This window comes from Macaca nemestrina, chromosome 4 (genome assembly GCF_043159975.1).
Source record: "Macaca nemestrina isolate mMacNem1 chromosome 4, mMacNem.hap1, whole genome shotgun sequence".
NCBI classification, from domain to species: domain Eukaryota; kingdom Metazoa; phylum Chordata; class Mammalia; order Primates; family Cercopithecidae; genus Macaca; species Macaca nemestrina.
The window spans coordinates 142,355,392-142,374,902 of NC_092128.1; the positions used below are offsets into that span (position 1 = coordinate 142,355,392).

The following is a 19,511-nucleotide window of genomic DNA, read 5'->3' on the forward strand; positions in this document are numbered from 1 at the left end:
GATATGGTGATACTTGCCTGTATTCCCAGGTACTGGTGCAGCTGAGGCAGGATGATCTCTTGAGCCTAGTTGGTCAAAGCTGTAGTGATCTATGATTATACCACTGCACTCCAGCCTGGGTGACAGAGCAGGACCCTGTCTCAAAATACAAATATGAATGAAGTGAAATTTTAAGTCAGAGCAGTCCCTTCTAGGCTATGCAGGCCTTGCAACCGCAGAGCCGCATTGTGTGGCTGTGGATGAGGAGACCCCTGCCCAATTGTTATTGGCTATATAATCAGTTTATTTTTAAATATAGTAATCAAATATATTTCATCATACTTAATGGTCTCAGATATGTGTGGGTTTTGGAATTCTCCTTGGAACAGGTTGTAACATCTTATTGGCTCCATCATTCCCTAATTTTTTTATCTTATCAGTTTTTAATAAGATCAGAATTGATATTAGACTACCTAATCAGTTTTGATTAAGGAGAAAATGAAATTGTGTTGTTTGCACTTTATCCAAGTCTGTTGTCATATTTGCTAAATCGAATCAATACTTGAACAAATGCAAAATTAAGGCTTCTTTATCATGAAACACTATGTCATTCTTGAAAAAGATGCTTTAAAAAATAAAAAGACAGTGTCTTGCTTTTGTCGCCCAGGCTGGAGTGCAATGGCGCGATTTTGCCTCACTGCAACCTCCGCCTTCTGGGTTCAAGCAATTCTCAGGCCTCAGCCTCCTGAGTAGCTGAGATTAAGGCGCCCGCCACCACACCCATCTAATTTTTGTATTTTTAGTAGAGATGGGGTTTCACCATGTTGGCCAGGCTGGTCTTGAACTCCTGACCTCAGGTGATCTGCCTGCCTCAGCCTCCCAAAGTGCAGGGATTACAGGCATGAGCCACCATGCCCAGCCTCCATTTCTTTTTTGTAGTCTTTAATAAACAGCTGCTATCATTGCAGACTTGCTATTTAGGCACTTAGGAGTTTTTCATTAGAAGGCATGTAAAGAAAGACCATCGGCATTTGTAATGAATTTAGCATTCATTCTTTGACTGCATGACTGTCCCTAGAGCTGTAACTTTACTAATGAATTTTTCAGAAGCAACTTAGCTAGCAACTGGGCCTAACCAGCCACTTACTCTCATTATTCAGTGCTCTTTTATTCTTGTCTATTTCTCCTCAAACTTGACTATACTCACAAAGTGATAAAACCTTGTATTTCTGCTGGGCGCGGTGGCTCACACCTGTAATCCCAGCACTTTGGGAGGCCAAGGCGGGTGGATCACAAGGTCAGGAGATCGAGACCATCCTGGCTAACACGGTGAAACCCCGTCTCTACTAAAAATACAAAAAATTAGTCGAGCATGGTGGCCGGCACTTGTAGTCCCAGCTGCTTGGGAGGCTGAGGCAGGAGAATGGCATGAACCCAGGAGGTGGATCTTGCAGTGAGTCGAAATTGTCCACTGCACTCCAGCCTGGGCGACAGAGCGAGACTCCATCTCAAAAAACAAAACAAAACAAAACAAAACAAAAAAACTTGTATTTCTTTTCTTTCCTTTTTAGAGACAGGGTCTTGCTTTGTCGCCCAGGCTGCAGTACAGTGACATGATCATGGTTCACTGTAGCCTCAAACTCCTGGGCTTAAGCAATCCTCAGTCTCCCAAGTAGCTGGGACTACAGACGTGTGCCACCATGCCCAGCTAATTTTTTTATTTTTTATCATAGAGATGGGATCTTGCTAGGTTTCTCAGACTAGACTCAAACTCCTGCCTCAGCCTCCCAAAGTGCTGGGATTACAGGCAGGTATGACCACCTGTGCCCAGCCACTTATTTTTTAAATAATAGCTTTATTAAAATATGATTCACATACTCTTCCATTTATTTATTTATTGAAATCTGCAATTCAGTAGGTTTTAGAGTATTCCCAGAGCTGTGCATCGATCACCACAGTCACTTTTAGAACCTTTCATTACCCTATAGAGAAATCTGTACCCCTTAGCCAGTACCTCCTACTCCCCCCACCTGCCTTGGCCCCCAGCCTTAGGCAACCATTGATTCATTTTTTGTCGCTGTAGAATTTCCTAATCTGGACAAATAGAATTGTACAATGTGTGATCTTTTGTGGCTTTTTTCCCTCTTAGCAGTGTTTTCAAAGTTCCTTTATGTCATAGTGTGTATCAATATTTCATTCCTTCTATGACTGAATAATACTCCGTGGTAGAGACACACTGCATTTTGTTTATCTGTTCATCAGTTGGTGGACATTTGGGTTGTTTCCGTGTATTAGCCATTATGAATAATGGTGCTGTGAAGATTGCTGTACAAGTTTTTGTGTGGACATATATTTTTATTTCTCTGGGATATATGCCTAGGAGTGAAATTGTGGTATTATATGATGACTGTATATTTAGCCTTTTGAGGAACTGACAGTTTGTTTTCTAAAGTGGCTACACCAGTTGGGTGCAATGGCTCACACCCGTAGTCCCAGCTACTCAGGAGGCTCAGCTGGGAGGATTACTTGAGCCCACAAGTTCAAGATCAGCCTGGGCAAGATAGTGAGACCTTATCTTGATTTTTTTAAAAAATCCAATTAAAATGACACGAAAAGAAATACCCAAAGTGGTTACATGATTTTATGTTCCCACCAGTAATGTATGTGAGTTCCAGTTCCTCCACATCTTCACTGACATTTTTGTTTTTTTCTAGACAGGGGCTTGTTCTGTCTCTCCGGCTGCAGCACAGTGATGCCATCACAGTTCACTGCAACCTTGATCTCCCAGGCACAAGTGATTTTCTCATCTCAGCCTTCTGAGTAGCTGAAAATTACAGGTGCATGCCACCATGCTTGGCTAATTTTTATATGTTTTTGTAGTGATGGAGTTTTACCATGTTGCTCAGGCTGGTCTCTTACTCCTGGCCTCAAGTGATCTGCCCACCTCAGCCTCCCAAAGTTCTGGAATTACAGGCTGAGCTACCATGCCCGGCCTTCACCAACATTTGTTATTATCTGTTTTTTTTTTTTTCTTTATCTCTTAAAGCCATATAAGAACAAGTGTCTTCAATTATACTGAAAAAAATATATAAACCCAGGGCATTGGGAGGCTGAGACAGGAAGATCTCTTGATGCCAGGAGGTTTTTTGTTTGTTTGTTTGTTTGTATTTGTTTGTTTTGAGACAGAGTCTCGCTTTGGCACTCAGGGTAGAGTGCATGCAGTGGCACGATCTTGGCTCACTGCAACCTCTGCCTCCTGGGTTCAAGTGATTCTCCTGCCTCAGCCTCCTGAGTACCTGGGATTACAGGCACATGCCACTACTGCCTGGCCAATTTTTGTATTTTTAGTAGAGACGGGGTTTCGCCGTGTTGGCCAGGCTGATCTTGAACTCCTGACCTCAGGTGATTTGCCTGCCTTGGCCTCCCAAAGTGCTGGGATTGCAGGCATGAGCCACTGCGCCTGGCCTGATGCCAGGAGTTTTAGACCAGCCTGGGCAACCTAGCAAGACCTCGTCTCTACAGAATATTTAAAAATTAGCCAGATGTGGCAGTGGCTGCCTATAGTCTCTCTCTCTCTCTTTTTTTTTTTTTTTTTTTTTTTTGTCACTTTTTGAGACATCGTCTGGCTCTGTCACCCAGGCTGGAGTGCAGTGGTGCCCATTATGAAACAGTGCATTATGGAGTGCAGTGGTAAGCCATTATGGCTCACTGAAGCCTGAAACTCCTGGGATCAAGTGATCAACCCTCCTACCTCATTCTACCAAGTAGTGGGGACTACAGGTGCATGCCACCCGGGTCTTGCTGTGTTGTCCAGGCTGGTCTTGAGCTCCTGGCCTCAAGCGATCCTCTCACCGTGGCCTCCCAAAGTGCAAGGATTACACGTATGAGCCACCATGCCTGGCCCCTACCCTGCCTATTGAAAACCAAAAGAAGGATCCAAATTCTCCTTAACTCAACTCGAGCCATTTCCCAATTGCTTCATCAGCAAGGAGCTGGTTATTGGGCTGTCAGGCCTCCCAAGCCACACAGAAATGAGGTGAGGGAGTTTTCCTGCTGCTCCACTCTGTGAGGAGTTGGAGGATGACGTTTACTCGTTTGCAGAGAGAGATGCCTTGTAGGCACCTTAGGATGGAGGGGACCCTAATTCCAATGTCCTTTTTTTCTTTAGAAGCAGGACCTTGCTCTGTCACTCAGGATGGAGTTCAGTTGTCCTATCATGGCTCATTGTAGCCTCAAACTCCCAGTCTCAAGTGACCCTCCCACTTCATCCTTCCCAGTAGCTGGGACTACAGGTAAGCACCATGACACTTGGGGAATTTTGGGGTTTTTTGTAGAGATGAGGCCTCACTATGTTGTCAGGGCTGGCCTTGAACTCCTGGACTCAAGGGATTTTCCTGTCTTGGCCTCCCAAAGTATTGGTAATACAGGCATGAGCCATTGTGCCCACTATCTCTGGTTCTTAACCTTCTGCCTCCCTTTTCCACATTTAAGGAACACTTGTAATTACATGGGCTCACCCAGATACTGCCAGATAATCTTGTTTTAAGGTCAGCTGATTAGCAACATTAATTCCATCTGCACTCTTAATTCCCCTTCCTATGTATTTGTGCAGTGTAACATAGGACATGAGCTATTGCTGGGGGGTGGGAGGGCTGTCGTTACCTTGGCCACCACAGTGACTATTTTGTGCCAGGTACTGAGCTAAGCACTGGTGAATTAAACATGAATAACACATACTCCCTAATCTCCATTCATATATGGGAGGAGCACCTCACCTCCCATACTCCTGAGAATCTGGGGAGTCAAGGAAGGCTTCTAGGAGGAGATGATGCCAAAGCAGAGAAGTGACAGAGGAGCCGAAGCTACCCAGGAAGAGAGTAGAGGTTTAAGGGGAAGCGTATTCTAAGCAAAGGGCATCACCCACTTCAGAGCCTCCCAGAGGAGTGAGAGTGGGCATTCAGGGGGCAGATGAGGCTCAGTTGGACTCCACAGCAGGTAAAATGGAGAGGGGCAAGAGCAGTGAGTCTGCCTTGGAATGCAGGGCAGAGCAGGGGCTGTTAAGGAGTTTGGACTTAATCCCTGAGGCAAGGAGGAGTGATGTAAATGGGGGAAGAGTAACATAATGAGATTCATGGATTAGAGATGTGGTCCAGGCTGCTGTGTAGAGAAGGCATCAGGGAAAGCAGATGGCTCAGTGGGTGTACTGGAGACCTGAAGCAGGGGAAACAGTGAGTTTAGGGAAAGTTTTTTAAAATATAAGAAGTTTGATTAGTTTAAATGATGGTGGGAAGGAGCTAAAAGCGGGGGATAGGTTAATGATACGGGGAAGTGGGAGGAAGAACTGACAAGTGAGGTTCCAGAGAAGGCAGGAGAAGAGGAGATTCCCGTAGGGGGATTAGCACTTTCTTTTCTTTTTTTTTTCTTTCTAAGGCAGGGTCTCACTATTGCCCAGAAGTGCAATGGCATGATCTTGGCTCACTGTAGCCTAGACTTCCCAGGCTCAAGGGGTCCTCCCACCCCAGACTCCAAGTAGCTGGAACTACAGGTGTGCACCACGACCACACCTGGCTAATTTTTTTCTTTTTTTGGTAGACACAGGGTCTCACTATGTTGCACAGGCTGGTCTCCAACTCCTGGCCTCAAGTGATCCTCTTGCCTAGGCTTCCCAAATTGCTGGGATTACAGGCTTGAGCCACTATGCCTGGCCTCTGCTAGTTCTATATTTACTTTGTGTTTACTTTGTGCTAGAGTGTCCCTCATTATGCTGATCCTCTGTTAAAATTAATACCTTTTTTTTTTTTTTTTTTTTTTGAGATGCAGTTTTGCTCTTGTTGCCCAGGCTGGAGTGCAGTGGCACAATCTCGGCTCACCGCAACCTCCGCCTCCGAGGTTCAAGCAATTCTCCTGCCTCAGCCTCCCAAGTAGCTGGAATCACAGGCATGCTCCACCACACCCAGCTAATTTTGTATTTTTCGTAGAGACGGGGTTTCTCCATGTTGGTCAAGTCTCTAACTCCTGACCTCAGGTGATCTGCCTGCCTCGGCCTCCCAAAGTCGTGGGATTATAGGCGTGAGCCACTGCGCCCAGCCAAAATTTAATACTTTTTATATTAAATTTACATACATATTTTTTCTTTTATTTTTTCATACCGGATTTTACTCTGTCGCCCAGGCTGGAGTGCAGTGGCACAATCTCTGCTCACTTCAACCTTCACTTGCCAGGCTAAAGCAATTCTTCTGCCTCAGCCTCCCAAGTAGCTGGGATTACAGGTATGTACCACCACACCCGCCTAATTTTTGTGTTTTTTGTAGAGACAGAGTTTCGTCCTGTTTCCCAGTTTGGTCTCAAACTCCTAAGCTCAAAGCGATCCACCCACCTTGGCCTCCCAAAGTGCTAGGATTACAGGTTTGAGCCACCGTGCCCATTCTAGTTTAAACTTTTGAGTGGTTTATGTCTCCTGATTGGACTCCTACAAATACAGAATTGATGCTAGGAAGGATACCAGGAGATAGACCCACACAGATGGGATTTGGGCATGGGTTTGGTTATCCACGGAGCAGTGCTGAGCTCCTTGCCAGTAGGACATGGGATGCTGGTGATTTCCAGGAACTGACCTCACAATGACTCAAGCTACCACTTACTGTTGATTGTGATGAAATGCCACCTGAGGCATATGCCGTGTGAGCTTAGGGGTGCTACATTTGACCATGATGGCAGTAAAGATGACTCTGAAGAATGGCATGGGATGGATCCCTTTGAATGCACTCAAGCAGGGGTCTCCAACCACAGGGCTACAGAGCCAGAGGTGAGCAGCAAGTGAGTGAGGGGAAACTACATCTGTATTTATAGCCCCTCCCATCACTCACATGACCACCTGAGCTCCATGTCCTGTCAGATCAGTAGGAGCATTAGATTCTCATAGAAGCACGAACCCTGTTGTGAACTTTGCATGTGAGGGATCTAGGTTGCACACTCTTTATGAGAATCTAATGGCTGATGATCTGTCACTGTCTCCCGTCACCACACATGGACAGTCTTGATGCAGGAAAACAAGCTCAGAGATGCCACTGATTCTATGTTATAGTGAGTTGTATAATTATTTCATTATATATTACAATGTAATAATAATAGAAATAACGTGCACAATATATGTAATACACTTGAATCATCCTGAAATAATTCCCTCCACCCCCAGTCTGTGGAAAAATTGTCTTCCATAAATTCACTCTGTTTTTTTGGTAGAGACAGGGTCTTAATATGTTGCCCAGGCTGATCTCAAACTGCTTGACTCAAGTAATATACCCCTCTCAGCCTCCCAAAATGCTGAGATTATAGGCATAAGCCACCATGCTCAACCAAGACTGAGTTTCTTAAACCAAATAAAGATTAAGTGAGATTACTTGAGACCAGGAGGTTGAGACTGCAGTGAGCCCTGATTGTACCACTGCACTCCAGCCTAGGTGACAGAATGAGACTGTCTCAAAAAATAAAATAAAATAAAGTACAATCAAATATAAATTAACCCTTTATAACATTCCTAGTAACTTTTCCTCCTAAGTGTTCCCCACAAGCCTTTGAATTTTGTTAAAATTTCACGTACCATTTAAAACATTTAAGAACTTGTGTCTGTCTGTGTCATCCCTCTTTTTCAAAAGAATGTCTTTTTGTCACTTCTAGCCGGATCTACCATGAAAGACTTCAGAATCCAGGAAGAGAGACTGACTGGGCAACATGTTATTCAGGTACAAAAAGACTTGGACTATGACTCAGAAATGATCAAATAACAGTGCATGCATCAAGTGCAATGGGAAGCTCTTCTGGAGGGTGACAGAAGCTTCCAATTAAGGTGACATTGAAGCCGGGTCCTGAAAGATGAGGAAGAGTTGTATGAGAGTGGAGAGGGAAGGGGGAGGTGGAGGGATGGGGAATGGGCTGGGATGGGATGGAGGGAGCTGCCCAGGCAGGGAAACCAACACTGTAAAGACCTGGACAATGAAGATGGCACATTTTGTTCAGGGAATGGTGAATTAAGTATGATGGGAATGCTTTGGAGAGACAGTAATTTGCTTGTATGGAATTTTGCCTGAGAGAACTCATTACAATTTCTTTCTTTTTTTTGGGGGGGGGACAGAGTCTCGCTCTGTCGCCCAGGCTGGAGCGCAGTGGCACGATCTCGGCTGCACTGCAAGCTCCACCTCCCGGGTTCACGCCATTTTCCTGCCTCAGCCTCCTGAGTAGCTGGGACTACAGGTGCCCGCCACCGCGCCCAGCTAATTTTTGTATATTTAGTAGAGACGGGGTTTCACTGTGGTCTCGATCTCCTGACCTTGTGATCCGCCCACCTCGGCCTCCCAAAGTGCTGGGATTACAGGCGTGAGCCACCGCGCCCAGCCCTCATTACAATTTCTAATTTGTTGATGTTATCATGCATCACTGTCCTTGTCAGATAGTTTGGAATAGGTATAATGATCACACTAACACCAAGCATAGTATTTCATTAGTTCTCATAAAATCACAGGCAGGTGCCACAGTTATCCCCATTTTATGAATGAAGTGATGAAGACTTAGGGATAATGAGTGATTTGCCCAAGCTCGCCTGGATATTAAGACTGAGTCAAATGTCGGGTCTGGTCTGACTTTAATGCTTGCTTTGTTCATGAGCACCACGTGTTGCCTCTCCTATGCAGTTAAGCAGGTAGACAGGTGAAAGAAAAGCCTGTGTTTGTCTCTCCTCACACACTTCTGACTGAATGTGTGTGTGGAGTTTCTACACCAAATTCTCCAATGCTCTGGATATTAACTGGGTATCCCACAATTTTATTCTGACACTACCTGGAGTTGGCACAGACCCCCCAGATGAGGGGCTCAGTCCCACGAGACCACCCTCGTTTCAGATGCCAGTGGCAAGTCCTAGGTTGTCACCTGTACTTTTGACCAATCTGTTATAAATCAGGGGTTCCCATGACCGCCTTCTTGGGTTTAATAATTTGCTAGAACAGTTTACAGAACTCAGAAAAACAGTTTATTTTTTTCTGAGAGACAGGGTCTCATTTTATCACCCAGGCTGGTGTGCAGTGGTGCAGTCATAGCTCACTGCAGCCTCGACTGCCTGGGCTCAAGTGGTCCTCCCACCTCAGCCTCCCTATTAGCTGAGACTACACGTCTGCACCACTACATCTGGCTAATTAATTTCTTTTATTTTTCGTAGAAGTGTGGTCTTGTTATGTTGCCCAGTCTGGCCACAAATTCCTGGGCTCAAGCGATCCTCCCACCTCAGCCTCTTAAAGTGCTGGGATTACAGATGTGAGCCACCACATTGGGCCAGTTCATTTCCTATTACTGGTTCATTGTAAAGGATACATCTCAGAAACAGCCAGTGAAAGAGATGTACATGCTGGATGTGGTGGCTTATGCCTGTAATCCCAGCACTTTGGGAGGCTGAGGTGGGAAGATCACTTAACCTCAGGAGTTTGAGACCACCCTGGGCAATATGATGAAAACCTGTCTCTACAAAAAAAAAAAAAAAAAAAAAATAGCCAGGTGTGGTGTTGTGCACCTATAGTTCCAGCTACAGGGAAGCTGAGGTGAGAGGATGCCTTGAGCTGGGGACTGGGGAGGCTTAGGTTGTAGTGAGCTGAGATTGTGCCACTGCACTCTAGCCTGGACAAAAGAGCCAGACCCTCTCAAAAAAAAGAAAAGAAAGATGTCCAGGGCAAGGTAAGTTTGGAGGGGCACAGAGCTCCCATGCACTCTGTTGAACATGCTACCCTCCCAGCATCTCCTGTGTTCAGCAACCCTGGAAGCTCTGCAAATCCTGTTGTTCAGGGTGTTTATGGAGGCTTTATTATGTAAGCATGATTGATAAAATCCTTGGCCATTGGTGATTAAGTCGATCCCCAGCCCCATTTGCCTCCTGGAGTTAAGCGGGTGAGGCTGAAAGTTCCAAGCCTCTAATCATCTGGTTGCTTCCTCTGGCAGTCAGCCCTCCTCCTGAAGAGATCTAGGAGCTTGCAGCCACCCATTCATCTCAACAACATCCCCAAATGCATTCTTATCATGCTGGAGATCCCAGAGTTCTTAGAGGCTCTTGTGTTAGAAACCTGGGACCAAGACCACATATTAAAACAAAAGATGCTCCTATCACCTCTATCACTGAGGTCTTTATAAAAGCTTTAGAAGCTCTGTACCAGGAACCAGGGACAGAGACCAAATATATTTTTCTTTTCTTTTCTTTTTTTGAGACAGAATCTCCCCGTGTCATCCAGGCTGGAGTGCAGTGATGTGATCATAGCTCACTATAGCTTTGACCTCCTGAGCTCAAGGGATCCTCCCACTTCAGCTTCCCAAGTAGCTGGGACTACACATGCATGTCACCCATGCCCAGCTCATTTTTGTAGAGATGAAATTTAGTTATGTCGCCCAGGCTGATCTGAAACTCCTGGGCTAAAGTGATCGTCTCACCTCAGCTTCTTAAGTAGCTGGGACTACAGGCACACACCACATCCAGCTAACATTTGTTTTCATTTTTTTCTAGAGGTGGGGTCCCACTATGTTGTTCAGGCTAGTTTCAAACTTTGGGCCTCAGGTGTTCCCCCTGCCTTGACCTCCCAGAGTGTTAGTATTATGGGTGAGAGCCACCATGCCCAGCAATCACAAGGGTCTTTATAAAAGAAAGAGGGGCTGGGCGCAGTGGCTCAAGCCTGTAATCCCAGCACTTTGGGAGGCCAAGACGGGCGGATCACGAGGTCAGGAGATCAAGACCATCCTGGCTAACACGGTGAAACCCCATCTCTACTGAAAAATACAAAAACTAGCCGGGCGAGGTGGTGGGCGTCTTCCCAGCTACTCGGTAGGCTGAGGCAGGAGAATGGCATAAATCCGGGAGGCAGAGCTTGCAGTGAGCTGAGATCCGGCCACTGCACTCCAGCCTGGGAGATAGAGCAAGACTCTGTCTCAAAAAAAAAAAAAAAAAAAATGAGGGTAGGAGAGTCAGAACTGGAGCAGGAGATGTGGTTGATGGAAGCAGAGGTCAGAGAGGGAGATTTGAAGATGCTTCACTTCTGACTTTGAAGATGGAGTCAGGGGCCATGATCCAAGGAATGGGGATGGCTTCTAGAAGCTGGAAAAGCCAAGGGTACACTTTAGAGCCTTCAAAAGGAATGTAGCCCTGCTGACACCTTGACTTTAGCCTTAATAAACCTAGTTTGGGCTTCTGGCCCCCAGAATTGTAAGATGGTAGATTTGTAGTGTTTTAAGCCACTAAATTTAGGAAACTGCAAACTCTGTTGCAACAGCAAGAAGAAATGAACATGAAACCAGGCATGGTGGCTCATGCTGGCAATCGCAGCACTTTAGGAATTTTAGGCAGGAAGATCACTTGAGACCAGGAATTCAAGACCAGCCTGTGCAACATAGTGAGACCTTGTGTCTACAAAAAATAAAAAAAATGGCCAGGCATGGTGGCTTATGCCTATAATCCCAGCACTTTGGAAGGCTGGATCACCTGAGGTCAGGCGTTTGAAACCAGCCTGGCCAACATTGTGAAACGCCATCTCTACTAAAAATACAAAACTTAGCCGGGCGTGGTGGCACGTGCCTGTAATCCCAGCTACTTGGGAGGTTGAGGCAGGAGGATTACTTGAATCTGGGAGGTGAAGGTTGCAGTGAGCCGGGATTGCACCATTGCACTTCAGCCTGGGCAAGAAGAGTGAAACTTCGTCTCAAAATAAAATAAAATTCTAAAAAAATTAATTAGGCATGATGGCATGCACTGTCTGTAGTCCCAGCTACTAGGGAGGCTGAGATGGGAGGATCGCTTGAGCCTGGGAATTTGAGGTGGCAGTGAGCTGTGACTGTGCTACTGCACTCCAGCCTTGGTGACAGAGTGAGATCTTGACACAAAAAAAAAAAAAGAGGCCGGGCGCGGTGGCTCAAGCCTGTAATCCCAGCACTTTGGGAGGCCGAGACGGGTGGATCACGAGGTCAGGAGATCGAGACCATCCTGGCTAACATGGTGAAACCCCGTCTCTACTAAAAAATACAAAAAACTAGCCGGGTGATGTGGCGGACGCCTGTAGTCCCAGCTACTTGGGAGGCTGAGGCAGGAGAATGGCATGAACCCGGGAGGCGGAGCTTGCAGTGAGCTGAGATCCGGCCACTGCACTCCAGCCTGGGTGACAGAGCGAGACTCCATCTCAAAAAAAAAAAAAAAAGAAGGAAGAGAGGTGGGGGGAGGGAGGGAGGTGAGGGGAGGGAAGGGAAGGAAAGAAAGAAGGAAGGAAGAAATTAGCATGGTGGGCATGAGGACAGATGGCAATGTTAAATAAAATGGTCAGGGGTGGCCTCCTAAGTGAAAATTAAGCCAAGATTTGAAGGAGGGGAAGGAGCTGGCCGAGGTGCTGAGGGAAGAGGATTGTAGGCAGAAACAACGGAATAAAGTGTCTGAGGTGTGTCTGAGGCTCTGGAAGGAGGTCAGTGGAGCAGAAGGAGAGAGGGAGAGAATTAGGGCAGGAGGCCAGGGAGTTGCTGGGCTGGGATCAGCACAGATCGTGTAAGCCCTGGGAGGTTATTGCTGGGGCTTTGGCTTTTACTCTGACTGAGATGGGAACTGTGGGAGGGTTATGAGCAGAGAGGCGACATGATCTCTCTCCCGATTTAAAAGCATTCTCTGGCTGCTGAGTTGAGAAAGACTGTGGGAAGATTTGGGTAGAAGCATGGGGGCCAAGCTGCGGCAACATCCAGGCGGGAGATGATAGTGGTCCTGACCAGGGTCATAGTGGTGGTACGAGATGGTCAGAGGAGAGAAGCAGGGGAGGAGGCCAGGGGGTTGCTGGGTGGAGATCTTCAATACATGTTGAAGACACAACAGGATTTCCTGACAGACTGGATGTGGAGTGTGAGAGAAGGCAGAGGTCAAGGTTGAGATAGATTCTTACTGAATTATTAAGTAATTTTTAAAAACACTACTGCCTTTCTCAATCCTATCAAGTATTGGATGCTAGATTAAAGAAATATCTTCAGGCTCAGTACAGTGGCTCATGCCTGTAGTCACAGTTGTTTGGGAAGCAGAGATGGGAGTATCTTAAAAGGAATTCAAGACCAGCCTGGGCAACATAGCAAGACCTCCTCTCTACAAAAATTTTTTTTTTTTTTTTTTTTTTTTTGAGACGGAGTTTCACTCTTGTTGCCCAGGCTGGAGTGCGGTAGTGCGGTGGCACCGTCTCAGCTCACCGCAACCTCTGCCTCCTGGGTTCAAGCGATTCTCCTGCTGCCTCAGCCTTCCTGGGTAGCTGGGATTACAGGCATGCACCACCATGCCCGGCTAATTTGGTATTTTTAGTAGAGATGGGGTTTCTCCATGTTGGTCAGGCTGGTCTCGAACTGCCGACCTCAGGTGATCTGCCCACCTCGGGTGATCTGCCCACCTCGGCCTCCCAAGGTGCTAGGATTACAGGCGTGAGCCACCGCGCCTGGCCAAAAATATTTTTCAATATTTAATAAAATAAAATAAATGTAGCTAGGTATGGTGATGTGTACTTATAGTCCCAGCTACTCAGGAGGCTGAGGTGGGCAGATCTCTTGAGGTGTCAGGAGTTTGAGACCAGCTTGGGCAACATAGCAAGACCCTTCACTCTACAAAAAATTTTAAAAATAGCCAGGTATGGTGGCACTCAACTGTAGTACCAGCTACTGGGGAGCTGAGGCAGGAAGATGGCTTGAGCCCAGGAGGTCGAGGCTGCAGTGAGCTATAAGTGCACAACTGCATTCCAGTCTGGGTTACAGAGCAGGAGCTGTCTCACAACACAAATAGAAATACAGATAAAATAATAAAATCTCAAGTCAGAGCCTTTTGGCTCTCCAGCCCTTGCAACCCTGGAGCCGTACAGTGGGGCTTGTGTCACTGGGAATGAGGAGACCCCTGCCCAGTGTCGTTGCCAGACTAATCAGTGTTTTAAAAAATATATTAATCGGGTTGGACATGGTGGCTCATGCCTGTAATCCCAGCACTTTGGGAGAGCCAGGTGAGTGGATCACCTGAGGTCAGGAGTTCGAGACCAGCCTGGCCAACATGATGAAACCCTGTCTCTACTAAAAAAAATACAAAACTTAGCCAGGCGTGGTGGGCACCTGTAATCCCAGCTACTCGGGAGGCTGAGGCAGGAGAATTGCTTGAACCTGGGGAATGGAGGTTACGGTGAGCTGAGATCACGCTACTTCACTCCAGCCTGGACGAAAGAATGAGACTCCGTCTCAAAAAACAAACAAAAATTATATCAACATGTAATGGTTTTATTATTAATATGTAATAAATAATAAATTTATTATTTTTTTTTGAGACGGAGTCTCGCTCTGTCAGAAGGCTGGAGTGCAGTGGTGCAATCTCAGCTCACCACAACCTCCGCCTCCTGAGTTGAAGCGATTCTCTTGCCTCAGCCTCCCGAGTAGCTGGGATTACAGGTGTGTGCCACCATGCCCAGCTCATTTTTGTATTTTTAGTAGAGGTGGGGTTTCACCATGTTGGCCAGGATGATCTTGATCTCTTGACTTTGTGATCCGCCCACCTCAGCCTCCTAAAGTGCTAGGGTTACAGGAGTGAGCCACTGCGCCCCGCCAAATATTTTTAAAATTTTGTCTTGTATTACTTCTATCAACAGGTAATGGTTCTATTATTAATATGTAATGAATAATATTTTTAAATTTTTCTCTTATTTTCTAATTTTAATATAATTATTTATATAAAGAAAAAGTCTTAGAGATCTTCAACAAAGTTAAAAAATGTAGAGGGATGCTAGACCCAGAAAGATTAAGAACTTCTAGTTGGAAATATTCAGAGTAGGCCGGGCGCGGTGGCTCAAGCCTGTAATCCCAGCACTTTGGGAGGCCGAGACGGGCGGATCACGAGGTCAGGAGATCAAGACCATCCTGGCTAACATGGTGAAACCCCGTCTCTACTAAAAAAATACAAAAAAACTAGCCAGGCGAGGTGGCGGGCGCCTGTAGTCCCAGCTACTCCGGAGGCTGAGGCAGGAGAATGGCGTAAACCCAGGAGGCAGAGCTTGCAGTGAGCTGAGATCTGGCCACTGCACTCCAGCCTGGGCGACAGAGCGAGACTCTGTCTCAAAAAAAAAAAAAAAAAAAAAAAGAAATATTCAGAGTAAGCCACATACAACTTGCTACTTGATCTATTTTCTTTCTTTCTTTTTTGTTTTGGGAGATGGGGTCTCAGTCTGTCACCCAGGCTGGAGTACAGTGGTGCAATCACAGCTCACTGCAGCCTTGAACTCCTGGGCTAAGGCTCCTCCTCCTGCCTCAGCCTCCTGAGTAGCTGGGACTGTAGGTATACATGATGATACCTGGCTAATTTTTGAATTGTTTTGTAGACATGGGGTCTCACTTTGTTGGCCAGGCTGGTGTCAAACTCCTGGCCTCGAGTGACCCTTCCACCCCTGCCTCCCATCCTAGAGGTATGAGCCACCACAACAAGCACTTGTTCAAATTTCTAAAAAAATAAGAAATTTCTATAGTAAGGCTGTGGGATGATGGCAGAAAGATCAAAGTAGAAAAACAGAAGAATAAGTTCAAATGACTTATTCACACATATTCTTTTGACAGCAAGAAGAACTTTTAGTAGATACATTTCTTCATTTCTTACAAACAAAAGGCAAATAAACAATGTTGTACAGGAACTTCAACACACACTGTACAATATTTCCACTTTGCTGACATCAGTTGTGGAAATTCTTCATGGTTTACTTAACTATCACTATCAGTAATTTGCTTCTCTGATCTTTTTTTTTTTTTTTTTTTTTTTAAGGTGGAGTCTCGCTCTGTTGCCCAGGCTGGAGTGCAGTGGCCGGATCTCAGCTCACTGCAAGCTCCGCCTCCCAGGTTCACGCCATTCTCCTGCCTCAGCCTCCTGAGTAGCTGGGACTACAGGCGCCCGCCACCTCACCTGGCTAGTTTTTTGTATTTTTTAATAGAGACGGAGTTTCACCGTGTTAGCCAGGATGGTCTCGATCTCCTGACCTCGTGATCCACCCGTCTCGGCCTCCCAAAGTGCTGGGATTACAGGCTTGAGCCACCGCGCCCGGCCTCTCTCTCATCATTTTTATCAACTTCCTCATCTGTTAACTTCTCTCCAAGGTATGTCATATCATGACATACTGCTGCTGCATGAACATGGCCAGTGTCATTTTATTAAACATGTAGAATGCTTCCCTAATTTCTTTTTTTACCCTCTGTCTCTGTGTTTTGCATTTTTCTTACCTTTATTGTCAGAAACTCCAGAAAGTCAGTCATACTAATTTATCACCATTTGCTTCATTAATTTATACTTTGCTTATATGGAATTTTGCCCAATAGACCTCACTACAATTTCTAACCCATTTTTTGTTTTTTGTTTTGTTTTGTTTTGTTTCTGAGACAGGGTCTTGCTCCATTGTCCAGGCTGGAGTGTAGTGGTGCCATCACAGCTGACCGTAACCTCAACCTCGCAGGCTCAAGCGATCCTCGCACCTCAGCCTCCCAAGTGGCTGAGACTATAGATGCTTGCTACTATGCCCAACTAATACTTGGACTTTTCCTATATGTGGGTTCCAGAGGGCTGAAAGTGAAACGTGAGTATGCATGGATTTTGGTATATGCAGAGATGGGGAGCTGGAACTAATCCTCTCTGTATACTGAGGGATGACTGTATATATTTTTACAATTATGCTGTAGGGCACATATTGTTCCATAACCTTGAAAATGATAATTTTAATGAAAATTATTTTTAATTGAGTGGAATAATAATAATAAAAGTAGCAGCTGGACAGGTGTGGTGGCTCACACCGGTAATCACAACACTTTGGGAGGCTGAGGTAGGAGGGTGGCTTGAGGCCAAGAGTTTCAGACAGGATTTGGAAACCAAAGGAATCACCATCCCTACAGAAAAATACATGAATTAGCCTAGTGTGGTGGCATGTTCCTGTAGTCTCAGCTACTTGGGAAGCAGCTGTGGGAGGATCACTTGAGCCCAGGGAGGTTGAGACTGTAGTGAGTCATGATCAGGCCTCTGCACTCCTGCCTGGGTGACAGAGTGAGACCCTGTCTCAAAACAACAAAAAAGTAGCAGCTAACATGAACTGACCTTTTACTAGGTGCCTATAAATACCATAATATAATTTCTTATAACTGTTTCTTATTTCACTTAACCACTCTGTCTTCCATTACTCCCAGAATTTCACCGTGTTTATGCAGATGACCTTTTGTTTAGATTGAATTGTCTCCCAAGGTATTTCCAGAAGTGAGACTACTGTGAGTCATGGTGAATGGACATTCTCATTGCCCTTGATATAAATTGACAAGGTTAGGCCGGGCGCGGTGGCTCAAGCCTGTAATCCCAGCACTTTGGGAGGCCGAGACGGGCGGATCACGAGGTCAGGAGATCGAGACCATCCTGGGTAACACAGTGAAACCCCGTCTCTACTAAAAATACAAAAACTTAGCCGGGCGAGGTGGCAGGCGCCTGTAGTCCCAGCTACTCGGGAGGCTGAGGCAGGAGAATGGCGTGAACCCGGGAGGCGGAGCTTGCAGTGAGCTGAGATCCGGCCACTGCACTCCAGCCTGGGTGACAGAGCGAGACTCTGTCTCAAAAATAAATAAATAAATTAATTAATTAATTAAAAAAAAATAAATTGACAAGGTTTTGGGTGCCTCCTGGCTATAATCCCAGCATTTTGGGAGGCTAAGGCAGGAGGATTGCTTGAGGCCAAGAGTTGGAGGAGGCAGTAAAGTAAGACCCTGTCTCTATTATTTTAAAAAATTGCCAAGCTTTACCCTGGAAGGCTTAGGTACAATTTAAACACCCCTCATAGTATAAGAAGGAGTCCATTTCACTGCACCTTTGCCAGCACAGGGTATTATAATTTAGTAAGTTATTTTTTGTTTGATTATTTTAAATAGATAAAAGACCTCATATTACTTTGTCACATTTCAACATCTTTCCTTAGCTTATTAGCTCTATTTCTTTTCTGTCTGTAAATGGTTGTTATGGTGGTGGTTTTGTTTGAGGCAGGGTCTTGCTCTGTCCCCCAGGCTTGACTCTAGTGTCATAATCATGACTTACTGCAGCCTTGACCTCCCAGGATCAAACTATCCTTTTGCTTCAGCTTCCTGAGGAGCTGGGACTACAAGTGTGCACCACCACTCCCAGCTAATTTTATTCTTTTTTTGAATAGAGACAGGGTCTCACTGTGTTGTCCAGGCCAGCCTCTAGCTTCTGGCCTCAAGCAGTCCTCCTGTGTTGGCTTCTTAAATTGCTGGAATTTCAGGCATGAGCCACCATGCCTGACCAGGGCTAGTCCTACATTCTCTAGAGTTCTCTTTACTTTGTGCTAGCCAGTCTCTCATTATGTTGTTCCCCTGTTATAATGAATAATTCTCTGTATTAAATTTTACACACTTTAAATTTTTGAGTGGTTTACATCTCCTGATTAGACACTGATATGCTAAGAAGGGTCCCTGGAGATAGACTCACATAGATGGGATTTGGACATGAGTTTGGTTATCCAAGGGACTATACTGAGCTCCTTGCCAGTGGAAAATGGGATGCTGGTGATTTCCAGAAAGTGACCTCACAGTGACTCAAGCTACCACTTACTGTTGATTGTGATGAAATGCCAGCTGAGGCACATGCCTTGGGAGCTAAGTGGTTACTGCACTTGACCGCTATGAAGACTGTTGTGGGAACGGTCCTTTTGGATGTACATCAGCAGGGGTCCCCAACCCCTGAGCCATGGAGCTATAAGGAGCCACACAGCAGGAGGTGAGTGGTGTCGAGTAAGGGAAGCTGCATCTGTATTTACAGCCACTCCCCATCGCTCATATTCCCACCTGAGCTCCGCCTTCTCTCAGATCAGCAGCAGCATTAGATTCTCATAGGAGCATGCATCCTATGTGAACCATGCATGCGAGAGATCTGGGTTGCACTGTCCCTGTGAGAATCTAATACCTGATGATCTGTCACTTTCTCCCGTCAAGCTCAGATGGGACCATCTTGTTGCAGGAAAACAAGCTTAACATGCCCACTGATTCTATATTATGGTGAGTTCTATAATTATTTCATTATATATTACAATGTAATAATGGAAAAAAGTGCCTAATAAATGTAATGTGCTTGAATCTTTTGGCTCAGCTCCTGCCTCCTGGCAGCCTCTCCAGGTCCAGAACTTTCTCCAGTCGGCCTCTACGGGTCAAGCTCATGGCTCACAATGGCCTATTTAGGCCCATACCCTACCTCATGACAGCCTCCACAGGCCCAGCTCCATCATTACAACGGCCTCTTGAGGCCCAGCTCCTGCCTCCCAGCCTTCTCTCCAGGCCCAGAACTTTCTCAAGTCGACCTCACCAGGCCCAGCTACTGCCTCTCATCAGCCTCCCAAGGGCCAGCTTTTGCTTCACAGCCACCTTCCAAAACTCAGCTCCTGTTTTACAGTGGCCTTTTGAGACCCACCTTCTGTCTCCTGGCGGCCTGTACGGGCCTAGCTCCTGCT

At 45.9% G+C, this 19,511-nt stretch overlaps 1 pseudogene; it reads left to right on the forward strand.

Annotated features, from left to right (window-relative positions):
- The window catches only part of LOC105466310 (general transcription factor II-I-like), a 67,284-nt pseudogene extending 47,860 nt beyond the window's left edge, over positions 1 to 19,424 (forward strand).
- The last annotated feature ends 87 nt before the right edge of the window (positions 19,425 to 19,511 follow it).